Source organism: Oryzias latipes, chromosome 13 (genome assembly GCF_053564925.1).
Source record: "Oryzias latipes strain Hd-rR chromosome 13, Olatipes_Hd-rR_3.1".
NCBI lineage: Eukaryota > Metazoa > Chordata > Actinopteri > Beloniformes > Adrianichthyidae > Oryzias > Oryzias latipes.
Window position 1 is genome coordinate 11,092,059 of NC_136249.1, and position 13,963 is coordinate 11,106,021.

Here is a 13,963-nt window from a genome sequence, read left to right on the forward strand (position 1 = left end):
CATTACCGACGTTAAATGCATTTTCCCCCCAGATCGGTTCTGTACACTATGCAGCATTTCATGCAATTACACCAGGAATAACACTTCAAAAGTACACCTAAATATCGCCATTTTTTATTTCACACCTTACGCTATTTAAAAAGTTATCTTGACCAGCTATGTTTTCCCACGCTAACTGTATCTGTTTTGCAGATGCAGCGGTGTTGCTTTTCTTCCGGAATATGTGCTCATATTCACTGTAACTCTGCAGCAGCACGTCAAGTTCAGCTGGCGAAAAATGTGCAGACCTCTTTTTTTCCACGGTTGCCATGGTGACTCGTAATATCTGGGCTCCATTGATAATAGCTTCTTATAGTCGCTGTGCGCATGCTTAACTCCGAATCAGTCCACTCAGAAATGATTGACCTAACTCCGATCAGCTTCTCTGAAACAGAAAACTCAGAGTTGTTAATCTCTTGATTGACCAACTCAGAGTTCAAGTTTAACCTCAGAGTTGGTTGAACCTCCTTTCTGAAACAGGCCCATGGTCTATGGTCCCGCAGGCGAGGCAGAGAGACAAGATGAGGAAGTAGCAAGAGTAGAGGAGCATAGAGAACATAATCAGAATGAACAGGCTAAGCACCATAAGGGGTAACGAACTGCAGATGAATGCTGGAGCTGGATCTCCTTAGGAAGGCTGTATGGTGATGAATTGACTGTTCCCAGCTGGTCTCAATCAGAGGGCAGAGCAGAGAGGGGAGGGGGAGGAGAGACTGCCAGAGGCACCATGGCAGTGTCAAACTTGTTCGCCACCCCCGTTTGTGTTAAAGGCTTGAATAGAAAAAAAGGCAGATGAAACATGGATTAAAATGTTAACTAATGACCCAAGACCAAGGTAAGAAAGTGCAGGGCGTTACCGTTTTAATCCATGTTACAGCAGCCGTTTCCTTTCCAATATAGCCCAAAAATGAAAGTCCCGCCGCGCTGCCTCGCCAGAATTGACATGCAAATTGCTGCCAATCAGATCAACCAGAAAGGTCACCGCCCCCAAGTCACAAACACACCTCCCTAGCAATGCACGATAACCAAGCGAGCGCGCAGGATCATTGCTTAGTTATGGCAGGCATGCAGTTTTAAAATGCAGGGTCGCTGGTTAGAATGTAAAAAGGTTGTTAGGTTCGCTCACTCAGTTCCTGAATACACCCACTCAGTTGTCTTTGCGCTTGTTCAATTTATGGGAGCGATGAAACGCCATAGGCTTGGACCTTCTCATTAATTCACTCTGCAAGACACGCAAGACTCAATGCATAGTAATGGGGCATGTATGTCACGTCATATGTCACATGACGGCCGACCCAGTAATACCTATGTATGGCGACTGCTTTTATGCTACTGAGCAGCATCCTGCACCTACAGCAGTGTGATTTTACGAGGAAGAGGGCAGTTCTGCTCCAGTCTAAATGTACTATTTACCCTGTTTTAATCTCTTACCTTTTCAACTAATGTAGTACTTTAAAAGTTTTAAGTAAAAAATGTGAAAAAGAGAGAATCAAGCTCTTCAAGATTTGTGGGTGGCTCTCAAAAGAGCCGTTGCAGGTTAGTCCTTGGAGGACAGAAAACACGATTGTGGAGCTGCCATGGGTCTGCTCCCTCTGCAGGAAAGTGGATCATGAAGGAGTTTCTCAGCTTGAGAGCCTCTCTGTTGGCAGCAACCTATTTTATCCTGTGCAGCGGCTCCTCTTCAGTTGCCACAGCCTCATCACTGCAGGTTCCTGTGGCGCTGAGGACCTGATGAAGCTGTGCAGAACACGAGAACTTCACATTCTGCTCTGGATCCTAGGTCAGACGGCAATACGGACTCCACTGTGCAGAGAGCATCCAGAAGGCATTTTTCACAAACAGCCGGGCTGGTGATAGGTCGTAGTTCAAGATGCACCTCTATCGGGAAAGGAGGCGTCCAGGGAATGACTGCATTGGGTTTCTCTGCAGTGGGAAGGCCTCATCTGCCACAAAGACACAGAGAGAAGTTCATTTGCTTTGGGGGGCCATCAGGACAACATGCTTGCTGTCCACTACCCCACTGTCCACTGCCCCACTGTCCACTTCCCCAGAGTACTTCAAAGCCACCAGACAAGAACTAACTAGTCTTGCTCCAGTGTGGGGACCTGGTAACTCTTATTGGGGGGAGTAAGTGGACCTAGTAATGAACAGGTTTTTGTCTGAATCGCCCTTAGTCTGGCCCGTCTCCCAGGACCAGTTTGAGGTGGAACACCATCCAGCTACCGGCTCCAGGGATCATTCGGGCACGCAAACCCCTCCACCACGATAAGGTGGCGATTCAGGGAGGGGATATTTATCAGTCACTAGCCAATCACTAACAATTTGTGTGGGGAAACCGGAGGACTCGGAGAAAACCCACACGACTGCCAGGCTTTAATTTGGTTCATTATCTGTATAGTTTGGTGACTGATATTTATTTATTATTTATTTATTTACTTATTTTTTATTTATTTATTTATTTATTTATTTATTTATTTATGTATATTTATTATTTGTTTGTTTATTGTTATTTTGGTATAATTATTATTATTAATGTATTATTATTATTTTATTGTTAATGTATTATTATTTATTATTTTTATAATAATTAATGTTTTAATAATGTATTATAATTTATTATTTTTTATTATTCATGGTTTATTATTTTTAGTTTTTATTATTTTATTGTTATTCATGTATTTTATTCTTTATTTTTAATAATTATTTTTGTTATCATGGCCCACAGTCACTGACTTCAAGGACCATATGGCTTTAACAGCCTGTAAAAATCTAATTCACAAAAAAAGTCTTTTTTAGAACCTAGGGAAAGCCGGAGCACCCGGAGAGAACCCCATGCACAAACAATTTATTCACATAGAGATTTGTGCAGAGAAAAAAAACACTTCCAGACAACTAACTATCCATCCATTCATCCATCTTCTTCCACTCATGTGGGACGGGGTCGCGGGGGCAGCAGGCAGTGGGGTGCATAAATATGGTCTAGGACCTCCACTGATCAGGAGTTGAGCCACAACCGCTTTTGGTTGGAATTCTCAGAACGTGAGATATTCCCACTCACACACACATACACACTATATTTATTAAAAAAAAAATTTTCTTTACTTTATGTCAAATTTACATTAAGCTCACACCCTGAACTGGAATTTATTTACGTCTTTTTCAATCAGTTCACGCCACACAATAGGCTATTAGCAGTCAGCAGTTAGAATTTTAATCAAAAAAATAATTTATAGACAACATTTTTTTGTATTTTTTTTTAAATCAGGACGGCCTAAATTATAATTATAATAATAATGGACTATATTAATTTGCACTTTTCCAGACGCTGAAAGTGCTTACAATGTGTCCATTATTCATTCACTCTTGGTGATGGTATCTACTGATGGGGCCACAGCTTTCCTGGGGCAGACTGACAGAGGTGTGGCTGCCAATTCGCGCCAACGGCCCCCCCTGACCATCACCGGGACATTCATACACACACACAACAGCGGTTCCACACTGGAGGCAGGGAGGGTGAAGTGTCTTGCCCAAGGTTACTAGGGCGTATGACTGGGGTAGCAGGGATCAAGCCGCCGTCCCTGAGCCTGAGCCACTGCCACCCCATAATTAGCCTTCTTGAATGTCCTAGACCCTCCGGGTTCCTGGAACCCTCTTTGGTACGGCACCCTGATGGTTTCTGAGTGCAGCTCTTTGTTGGTGGAACCTGTTGGTGTTTTCTGTCATGGCAGGAGGTTCCTCCAACACAGGAACGGCAGCTCTGGCTGGAGCTCTTGGGGGCCTCAAAACAGCGTTGGGTGGTTGTTCTGCGTACTTTGAGGCTTTGTCTATCCTAGCTAAGTGTTCAGCCTTCTGCCTGAAGTCCTTATATTCCTGAGACAGCATCATGATCTCTTGCTTGAGGCTGTTGACTTCTCTCTCCAGAGCCTTTTTTTCATCTTTCAGAGAGGAGAACTGGAGAGTCATTTCAGAGTCTTTCTCAACTTTTTTCTGGATCTCCAAAAGCACTTCTTGTAGAACAGCATTTTGTTCTTGCTGAGCCTGGAGGCGATCAGTTTCCTCTTTGCACTTGTGTTCCAGAAGGTCAGCAGAAAAGCCATTGTCTCCACGGAAGCCTGCCTTTTCTTTGTAGAGCGCCACTCTTTGGGCCGTTAGCTTGGAGGTGAGCGCTTTCTTTTCGTCGATGGCGGTTCTCTGATTGGCTTTTATTGCAGCCAATTTGTCTTTTCCTTCAGCCAGGTTTTTCAGTTTCTCCTGAATTTCTTCCATTTCTTTGATGATATTTTGTTTTTCCTTTTCCCATTTCAGAGCCTCAGATTTTGCTTTGAAATGTTGTTTTTCCAATTGGAAGACTTGTCCTTGCTCTTTTTTAAGGTTCTCCTGGAGGTCTTTGACTTCTTTAGAAATGTTTTCCTTTTGTTTTTCCAGATGAAGGGAATGTGTTTTTGCTTGGAGATACTCTTGTTTTCTTTTGGAGACTTGTTCCTGCTCCTTTTTAAGGTGGTCCCGTTTTTCCATGAGTTCAGAATTGGCTTGTTTCAGTCCCTGGAGGTCAGTGGTGACCTCGTGGAAGTGCTGAATCCATGGTTTAGCCTCCTCACACTGCAGAGTAAGCTGAAGGATTTCAGAGTCCAGGATGGAGTTCTGCTCCTCCAGAAACTTGGTTTGGTCCAGGATGGAGGCATAATGTTGTTTCAGTGCTGCCTCCTCCTCATGATGTCTCTGGAGGTCTTTCAGCTGGTTCTGAAGATCAAGGTTTTTCTCCTGCAGTGTTTGGAGGTGGTCTCTAGTCTCTTTCAGCAGCTTTTCTTGAGGTTCTAGAGCCACGATGGTGGTTTGGACCCTTTGAACCTCTTTCTGCAGCTCTTGGTTTTCCTGACTTAGAGCTTTGGCTGTGAGCTTGGTTTTCTTTAACTCACTGGACAACTCTTCAGGATCCCAGACTCTCATCTGGAGCTCCTGAAGATTTGCCTTGAGGTTGGCATTGCTCTCAGTCAGGAGATGAATTTTTTGCTGCTGTTTCTTGCAACGGTCCTCCAGGGGTTTTTGGGCCTGGATTTTCTTGGTGACTCGTTGCAAGTCTTTTTCCAGCTGCTTGGCAAGTTTGGAGGCTGATTTCTTTGCCTGGGAAAGTCCAGCGTAGGCTCCTCTGAGGCTTTTCTTGCCTTCCAGCTCAGCGGCGAGGGTTTGCAGCTGGCTGGTCATTGAAGTGATTTCCTGGACTTGAGTTTCTAGATCAGAGAGATTCTGTTTGAGGGAGCTCTCCTCAACCCCAGAGTCTCTGAGACGGCGTAAGAACATTTTCAGTGATTTTCTTTAGAGTTATGAAAATATTGAAAATGTCCTTGTCAAAAGTAAAATAGATGCAGTTTTTTGTGATATGAGAAAAAAAACTGCGTGTTCCTCAGTGGAAGTGGAAGACGCTTGACGGGAATGCAAGGCTTCTAGTAGCTGGGGAACAGAACGTGTGCTCACTGGTAAAACCAAACGGGCAATGAGAAAGAATGCTTTCTGGGGTCTATTTAAGGACTAAAGATGATGATGCGTACATGTCTGATGTCATGTAACTGTCTCTAAGCATGTGACATGTCTGATGTCACAGTGATGTCATTTTTTGTCAAACCGCCACAAGCCCCCACCTCCCCACAGGCTCCAAGCATGTTACATGTCTGATGTCACACTGATGTCATTTTTTGGCAAACCGCCACAAGCCCCCACCCCCCACAGCCTCCAAGCATGTGACATGTCTGATGTCACAATGATGTCATTTTTTGGCAAACCCTGACAAGACCCCCCCCCCCCCAGGCTCTAAGCATGTGGCATGTTTGATGTTTGAATTTCTGAATGCTGCTTTGAGGCGTCCTCTACAGGATCCAGCCAGAGCTGCTGCAGATCACTTTCTTGCTCCAAAACCAAATCAGTTTGTGTTGGAGGAAACTTCTAACGTAAGAGAAAAGACCAGCAGGTTCCACCAACACAGAGCTACACTAGAAAACCATCAGGGGGCCGTACCAAGGAGGGTTCCTGGAACCGGCAGGTTAAGGGCCTTCCAAAAGGCTCATTTAGGCAACAGGCTGCCTAACAGACAGCCATTTTTAAAAACAAACATTTAAATATATATATTTATATATATAGGGCTGCACGGTGGCGCAGTGGTTAGCACTCTTGCCTCACAGCAAGAAGGCCCCCGGTTCAAGTCCCGGCTGGGGGACATGAAAAACACAACATCAATGGGGGACCTTTCTGTGTGGAGTTTGCATGTGCTCCCCGTGCATGCGTGGGTTCTCTCTGGGATCTCCGGCTTCCTCCCACCGTCCAAAAACATGTTTCATAGGTTGATTGGCAACTCTAAATTGTCCATAGGTGTGAGTGTGAGAGTGAATGGATGTGTGATTGAGGATATTCTACCCTGCGACAGACTAGCGACCAGTCCAGGGCATCCCTTGCCTACGCCCAAGTGGCCGGGATAGGCTCCGGCAACCCCGTGACCCCGAAAGGGAATAAAACGGTAAAGAAGATGAACATTTAAATATATTTGTTTAAAGAACCCCCAACTCAGGAATCCCTGAGATTATCTGTGTCCAATGAGTCCCAGTGTCTTTGTGGCTGAAAAAGGACTTCATGCAATCATTCCCTGGGCGCCTCCTTCCCAGAGAGAGGTGCATCTTTAACTACAACCTCTCCCCAGCCGGGCTGGTTTTGAAGAATGCCTCTTGGATGCTTTCTGTGCAGAGGTGTCAGTATCAAGGCCTGGATGAAGTCCACCCAGAGGTTGTGGAGCAGAATGTGAGGGAAGCATGTGCTCCTCACAGCTTCATCAGGTCCTCAGCACCACAGGAACCTGCAGGGAGTGAAGCTGTAGTAACTGAAGAGGAGCCGCTGCACGGCCTCAAATCGTTGCTGCCAACAACTCTTCCAGAGAGGCTCTCTGGCTGGGAGACTCCTTCATGATCCACTTTCCTGCAGAGGGAGCAGATCCATGGCAGAATCATGTTTCTGTCCTCCAAGGACCGACCCACAACGGCTCTTTTCAGAGCCACACACAAAACCTTGAAGATCTTGGTTTTCTCTTTTCACTGTTTATAGTCCTAACTTTTATAGTAATATCCTAGTGTAGTAGTTGATAGTGCAAAAAGATTAAAACATGCAATATGCAATAAATCAATCGTTATCTATACTGTTTTTTTCCCAAAAATTTGTTCTTTTCAAACTTTTTTGTGTGTGTGATTTTGCCATTTGACAGAGATAATCTGCAGATTCTTTCATCAGATTAAAAAACATAGTTTCTCTTCACGTGTGGAAATGTGGAGAAGAGTTTCCTCAAAGATCCTCAGATGAATCTTTATTTACAAGCCTTAACCAACTACAGGAGCCAGAGTTCAACCCCTCCCACTGCAGCACAGCAGCAGAAGAAGAAGAATTGAACAGATTCTTTGTCCGCTATGAAACCTCCCTTTAACTACTGCCACCACACCCCCACAGCTGGTGGTAGGAGGGCGCCTGTGTTTGGCAGCGGAGCCACCACCAGTGTGTGAATGTGTGTGTGACTGTAAAAGCGCTTTGTCCTTGTAGGTAGAAAAGTGCTATACAAGTATACGCCATTTACCATTTACAGCACCAACACCAGTGCTCTACTCATCCTCCAGGATTATGAGGTGACAGGAAGCCTGAGAGATACGAAACCAGTGAAGCTGCAGGACCAGACGGCATCCCGGGCCGGACTTTTGACGTTATCAACAGTCATTAAACCATTTAACCTCTCTTTGTCCATTGCCTGTGTTTCAAATTTTGTCTTTGAATTGTAACTAGACACTGATGTGCAGCAGAAGATAAGAAAATAAGCTTTAAGCTTATTCCAATCATAAACCACTCTGACAGTAGATTAAAACTTTTACCATCATTTTGCTGTCATCTGACCTGTTAGAAATCTGAACAAAAATCACTAAACTTAGTGAACTAGAACAAATTAACCAAAACAGACTCATTATTTAATTAAAAATATTAATTATTCTCTACAAAGCCAAAAAAGCAGCAATAGGAGAATCCTATGAGGACCAGAGCTTTTTCTGATAGAGAGAATCTAAAACTTTTTGTGCATGAAATCCACCATTTCTAGTCCTGCAGGTTGTTGCCAGATTTGATTTCCTTCTGTTGTTCACCTTTTGCCACTTCCCATCAGGGGTCACCACAGTGAATAAGCTTTCACTGATTCACACAGGTGGTTTGGCAGAGAGTTTGTAAGGTAGATGCTCCTTCTGATGCAACCCTGTATTATCAAGGTACAGGGAGACCCAGATAGGCAGTGGGACGGGTGGATTTGAGCTTTTTTAGCTTTTTAGCAGGTTTGCCTCCTCTGGGAAGCAAACCAAGGTTTCTTGTCCAGCAGTCCTACACCCAGCCAGCAGAGCTGTAATGTGTAAAGTTTGCCTTCAGTTTGTGTAACTTGTTGCTTGTAGTGACTTCTTTTGGTCACTAGGGGGTGCAGCTGCTTTGTTTTTTGTCTGATGTTCATATTTGTGTGGAATATTTTGGAATTTAAAGGAAAGGGTGTTTATACGTTTGTATGAGGACAATTTCCACTTTTTACATGACTTTTAAAAGTTCATGTTGTTTGTGATTTCTGTGACTCACTGTGATTTAAAATGACTTTAAAGCCACTTTATAAAAAGTTTGACACTAAAACACTCAAAAGTTCCATCCATCCATCCGTCCATCCATTCTGCAGTTCTTAGTTCTCCGGACTTAGATGGCCACCCGAATTTAGAAACTTATGTGCAAATAGTCACTTTCTCAATCAAAATATACATCGATGACCCAAACTAACATGCTAGCAGCCACTTAAGCACCTCTACACTCATGGGGCCTGTTTCAGAAAGGAGGTTAAGTGTAAACTCTGAGTGCGTTAACCCTGAAATCAGGGAAACCCTGGGTTTTCCGTTTCAGAATGGGAGGTTTGTTAAACCAGAGTAAACAGAGTAAGTCAAACCCGTTTCTGAAAGAGAGGTAACTTATACTCGGAGTCAGTGTCCATGGTTACTTACTCTGTGAACCTAACCTGGTCGGGAGCAGGTTTTATTGTCTAAACTCAAGGTTTCTGCCGGTCCCCTCCCCTTTTTAAAGACGAAGCGGTATTTCTCGCTTTAACCTTCATTGCCCAAATTTTCGTCACACAGAGACAGTCTAAGTGACAAGAATGGCTTGTCCTTTGTTGGAGGACTCAATAGACGAGGAGGCTGCATTAATTCGTAGAGAATTACATTTACGTCGTGCGAGGATTTTGAGACCTAGACTCGATTTTTTGTCATTTCCCCATATGTTTTTGCTTGAGCGTTACCGTTTTTCGTTGCAGTCATATATATATATGACATATATATAACATATATACAATGAAAATAACATTAGATATGTATTGCTATGTAGATGTTTCAAATGTCAAATATTGTCAACAAAGCCTACATCCATGACATGCTCAAATTTGACCTGATTGAATTATGTTTTTATACTTCATTTTTAGCTGCTGCCATGTTCTTTTAATTCCTGCAGGATTGCATCTACATGAAGATGAAATCAGGGACATTGAATTAGATTAATGTAACAATTCCTTTTTGGAAACACAATTTGCTAGTACTGCTTACTTTCTCAATCCCATATGAACCTATACCACTTGATCAATACAAGGGTAGACAAAAGTTCACTTTTAAAAACACAATCGCATGTATTCATATTAAACTAACAAACGTTTGCAAGAGGGGAAGGTTAACAAAAAAGTCCTCTAAACATTACCGACGTTAAATGCATTTTCCCCCCAGATTGGTTCTGTACACTATGCAGCATTTCATGCAATTACACCAGGAATAACACTTCAAAAGTACACCTAAATATCGCCATTTTTTATTTCACACCTTACGCTATTTAAAAAGTTATTACAGATAATATTTTATAACAATGATTTAAATACAAACTTACGCATTAACTTGAGCAGCTATGTTTTCCCACGCTAACTGTCTCTGTTTTGCAGATGCAGCGGTGTTGCTTTTCTTCCGGAATATGTGCTCATATTCACTGTAACTCTGCAGCAGCACGTCAAGTTCAGCTGGCGAAAAATGTGCAGACCTCTTTTTTTCCACGGTTGCCATGGTGACTCGTAATATTTGGGCTCCATTCATAATGGCTTCTTATAGTCGCTGTGCGCATGCTTACCTCGGAATCAGTCCAGTCAGAGTTGATTGACCTAACTCCGATCAGCTTCTCTGAAACAGAAAACTCAGAGTTGTTAATCTCTTGATTGACCAACTCAGAGTTCAAGTTTAACCTCAGAGTTGGTTGAACCTCCTTTCTGAAACAGGCCCATGGTCTATGGTCCCGCAGGCGAGGCAGAGAGACAAGATGAGGAAGTAGCAAGAGTAGAGGAGCATAGAGAACATAATCAGAATGAACAGGCTAAGCACCATAAGGGGTAACGAACTGCAGATGAATGCTGGAGCTGGATCTCCTTAGGAAGGCTGTATGGTGATGAATTGAGTGTTCCCAGCTGGTCTCAATCAGAGGGCAGAGCAGAGAGGGGAGGGAGAGGAGAGACTGCCAGAGGCACCATGGCAGTGTCAAACTTGTTCGCCACCCCCATTTGTGTTAAAGGCTTGAATAGAAAAAAAGGTGGATGAAACATGGATTAAAATGTTAACTAATGACCCAAGACCAAGGTAAGAAAGTGCAGGGTGTTACCGTTTTAATCCATGTTACAGCAGCCGTTTCCTTTCCAATATAGCCCAAAAATGAAAGTCCCGCCGCGCTGCCTCGCCAGAATTGACATGCAAATTGCTGCCAATCAGATCAACCAGAAAGGTCACCGCCCCCAAGTCACAAACACACCTCCCTATCAATGCACGATAACCAAGCGAGCGCGCAGGATCACTGCTTAGTTATGGCAGGCGTGCAGTTTTAAAATGCAGGGTCGCTGGTTAGAATGTAAAAAGGTTGTTAGGTTCGCTCACTCAGTTCCTGAATACACCCACTCAGTTGTCTTTGCGCTTGTTCAATTTATGGGAGCGATGAAACGCCATCGGCTTGGACCTTCTCATTAATTCACTCTGCAAGACACGCAAGATTCAATGCATAGTAATGGGGCATGTGTGTCACGTCATATGTCACATGACGGCCGACCCAGTAATACATATGTATGGCGACTGCTTTTATGCTACTGAGCAGCATCCTGCACCTACAGCAGTGTGATTTTATGAGGAAGAGGGCAGTTCTGCTCCAGTCTAAATGTACTAATTACCCTGTTTTAATCTCTTACCTTTTCAACTAATGTAGTACTTTAAAAGTTTTAAGTAAAATATGTGAAAAAGAGAGAATCAAGCTCTTCAAGGTTTTGTGGGTGGCTCTCAAAAGAGCCGTTGTAGGTTAGTCCTTGGAGGACAGAAAACACGATTGTGGAGCTGCCATGGGTCTGCTCCCTCTGCAGGAAAGTGGATCATGAAGGAGTTTCTCAGCTGGAGAGCCTCTCTGTTGGCAGCAGCCTATTTTATCCTGTGCAGCGGCTCCTCTTCAGTTGCCACAGCCTCATTACTGCAGGTTCCTGTGGCGCTGAGGACCTGATGAAGCTGTGCAAAACACGAGAACTTCACATTCTGCTCTGGATCCTAGGTCAGACGGCAATACGGACTCCACTGTGCAGAGAGCATCCAGAAGGCATTTTTTTCACAAACAGCCGGGCTGGTGATAGGTCGTAGTTCAAGATGCACCTCTATCGGGAAAGGAGGCATCCAGGGAATGACTGCATCGGGTTTCTCTGCAGTGGGAAGGGCTCATCTGCCACAAAAACACAGGGAAAAGTTAATTTGCTTTGGGGGGCCATCAGGACACCATGCTTGATGTCCACTACCCCACTGTCCACTGCCCCACTGTCCACTACCCCAGAGTACTTCAAAGCCACCAGACAAGAACTAACTAGTCTTGCTCCAGGGTGGGGACCTGGTAACTCTTATTGGGGGGAGTAAGTGGATCTATTAATGGACAGGTTTTTGTCTGAATCGCCCTTAGTCTGGCCCGTCTCCCAGGACCAGTTTGAGGTGGAACACCATCCAGCTACCGGCTCCAGGGATCATTCGGGCACGCAAACCCCTCCACCACGATAAGGTGGCGATTCAGGGAGGGGATATTTATCAGTCACTAGCCAATCACTAACAATTTGTGTGGGGAAACCGGAGGACTCGGAGAAAACCCACAGGACTGCCAGGCTTTAATTTGGTTCATTATCTGTATAGTTTGGTGACTGATATTTATTTATTTATTTATGTATTTATGTATTTATTTATTTATTTATTTGTTTGTTTGTTTATTGTTATTTTGGTGTAATTGTTATTATTAATGTATTATTATTATTTTATTGTTAATGTATTATTATTATTATTTTCATTTTTAATAATGTATTATTATTATGTTTATTATTCATGGTTTATTATTTTTAGTTTTTATTATTTTATTGTTATTCATGTATTTTATTCTTTATTTTTAATGATTATTTTTGTTATCATGGCCCACAGTCACTGACTTCAAGGACCATATGGCTTTAACAGTCTGTAAAAATCTAATTCACAAAAAAAGTCTTTTTTAGAACCTAGGGAAAGCCGGAGCACCCGGAGAGAACCCCATGCACAAACAATTTATTCACATAGAGATTTGTGCAGAGAAAAAAAACACTTCCAGACAACTAACTATCCATCCATTCATCCATCTTCTCCCGCTCATATGGGACGGGGTCGCGGGGGCAGCAGTGCAGTGGGGCGCATAAATATGGTCTAGGACCTCCACTGATCAGGAGTTGAGCCACAACCGCTTTAGGTTGGAATTCTCAGAACGTGAGATATTCCCACTCACACACATATACACACTATATTTATTAAAACAAATTTTCTTTACTTTATGTCAAATTTACATTAAGCTCACACGCTGAACTGGAATTTATTTACGTCTTTTTCAATCAGTTCACGCCCCACAATCGGCTATTAGCAGTCAGCAGTTAGAATGTTAATCAAGAAAATAATTCAAAGACAAAAAATTTTTGTATTTTTTTTTAAATCAGGACGGCCTAAATTATAATTATAATAATAATGGACTATATTAATTTGCACTTTTCCAGACGCTGAAAGTGCTTACAATGTGTCCATTATTCATTCACTCTTGGTGATGGTATCTACTGATGGGGCCACAGCTTTCCTGGGGCAGACTGACAGAGGTGTGGCTGCCAATTCGCGCCAACGGCCCCCCCTGACCATCACCGGGACATTCATACACACACACAACAGCGGTTCCACACTGGAGGCAGGGAGGGTGAAGTGTCTTGCCCAAGGTTACTAGGGCGTATGACTGGGGTAGCAGGGATCAAGCCGCCGTCCCTGAGCCTGAGCCACTGCCACCCCATAATTAGCCTTCTTGAATGTCCTAGACCCTCCGGGTTCCTGGAACCCTCTTTGGTACGGCACCCTGATGGTTTCTGAGTGCAGCTCTTTGTTGGTGGAACCTGTTGGTGTTTTCTGTCATGGCAGGAGGTTCCTCCAACACAGGAACGGCAGCTCTGGCTGGAGCTCTTGGGGGCCTCAAAACAGCGTTGGGTGGTTGTTCTGCGTACTTTGAGGCTTTGTCTATCCTAGCTAAGTGTTCAGCCTTCTGCCTGAAGTCCTTATATTCCTGAGACAGCATCATGATCGCTTGCTTGAGGCTGTTGACTTCTCTCTCCAGAGCCTTTTTTTCATCTTTCAGAGAGGAGAACTGGAGAGTCATTTCAGAGTCTTTCTCAACTTTTTTCTGGATCTCCAAAAGCACTTCTTGTAGAACAGCATTTTGTTCTTGCTGAGCCTGGAGGCGATCAGTTTCCTCTTTGCACTTGTGTTCCAGAAGGTCAGCAGAAAAGCCATTGTCTCCACGG